This window comes from Arachis hypogaea, chromosome 1, assembly GCF_003086295.3.
Source record: "Arachis hypogaea cultivar Tifrunner chromosome 1, arahy.Tifrunner.gnm2.J5K5, whole genome shotgun sequence".
NCBI classification, from domain to species: domain Eukaryota; kingdom Viridiplantae; phylum Streptophyta; class Magnoliopsida; order Fabales; family Fabaceae; genus Arachis; species Arachis hypogaea.
This window is the reverse complement of record NC_092036.1, coordinates 27305258-27306755: the sequence shown is the minus strand read 5'-3', so window position 1 is coordinate 27306755 and position 1498 is coordinate 27305258. Positions and strand designations below refer to the sequence as shown.

At 43.9% G+C, this 1498-nt stretch overlaps 1 non-coding gene across 1 annotated transcript; it reads right to left on the bottom strand.

The window, feature by feature from the left end:
- Window positions 1–564: 564 nt before the first annotated feature.
- Window positions 565–668, bottom strand: LOC112715169 (small nucleolar RNA R71). Its single transcript, XR_003159489.1, has one exon. It is a non-coding gene; the product is annotated as a small nucleolar RNA R71 (small nucleolar RNA).
- Window positions 669–1498: the final 830 nt, after the last annotated feature.

The following is a 1498-nucleotide window of genomic DNA, read 5'->3' as shown; positions in this document are numbered from 1 at the left end:
ACATTAACCCCTCCATATACCGAACCAGAGAGGACCCTTCATAGACTTAGAAGGGAAGCAAGAAGGAAGAGGGTACTGGGAGAAGAAGAATTTGAAGGAGAATCTGAGGACAACTTTGAGGAAGCTCTAGATCTCAACATGGATAGAGAAGTTCACAACCATGAGAGGGATGATGGAAACAATGCCATTCCTGATAGAAGGGTTCTTGGTTCATACATAAACCCAACCTCTGGGAATTGTGGTAGTAGCATTCAGAAACCACCCATTCAGGCCAACAATTTTGAACTCAAACCACAGCTAATATCACTGGTGGAGAACCATTGTTCATTTGGTGGGAGTGCTAATGAAGATCCAAATCAACATCTCACCAAATTCCTGAGAATTTGTGACACAGTGAAGTCCAATGGAGTCCAGGAAGATGCCTACAAACTGCTCTTGTTCCCATTTTCACTTAGGGACAAGGCAGCTAAGTGGCTGGAATCATTCCCAAGGGACAGCCTAACAACCTGGGATGAGGTGGAGAGCAAGTTTCTGGCACGTTTCTACCCCCCACAAAAGGTCAATAGGCTTCGATCTGAGGTTCAGACTTTTAGACAACAGGATGGTGAGACTCTCTACGAGGCATGGGAGAGGTTCAAAGAGTTGACAAGGAAATGCCCATCAAACATATTCCCTGACTGGGTGCAATTGCATATTTTCTATGATGGACTTTCTTATGAATCAAGGAAGGCTGTAGACCATTCATCCGGAGGTTCATTGAACAGGAAAAAGACTGTGGAAGAAGCAATTGAAGTGATTGAGACAGTGGCTGAGAATGAGTACTACTATGCTTCAAAGAGGCACAACATTAAGGGAGTGATGGAGCTGAACCATGTTGATACAATTCTAGCCCAAAACAAGGTGTTTGCCAAGCAACTAGCAGAGCTCACCAGGAAATTAGACACAAAGCAAGTGGCTGCACTACACACACAAGATCAAGAGGAAGTAAGCACTGAAGGAGGTGATTGGGAAGAGGCCAACTATGTGGGAAATCAACAAAGGCAACCATATGATCCAAATTCCAACACTTACAACCCAGGATGGAAAAACCACCCAAACTTTGGGTGGGGAAACCAGCAAAGCCAACCACAAAATCACAAACCTTACAACCACAACCAACATAACAATTCCACATACCAAAACTCCAACCAAAGATCATACCAAGCCACACAAAACACTTACTCCCAACCACCATATCATGGCCAAAATAACCAACCTGCCCAACCTAATCCGAACCAACAATTTCAAGATCAATTAAACAGGATAGAAGGAAGGTTAGTAAACATGGGTCAGGACATAAGTGAGTTGAAAAACTTTAGGGACGATGTGAGATCAACCTTAAGAAACCATGGCGAAAAACTCAAGTGGATGGAGGCTCGAGTAGGAGAACTTTCTCAACAGGCCCCTAAGTCAACTGCAGTGTTCCCTAGTGACACAGAAAAGAATCCTAAAGGGGAAC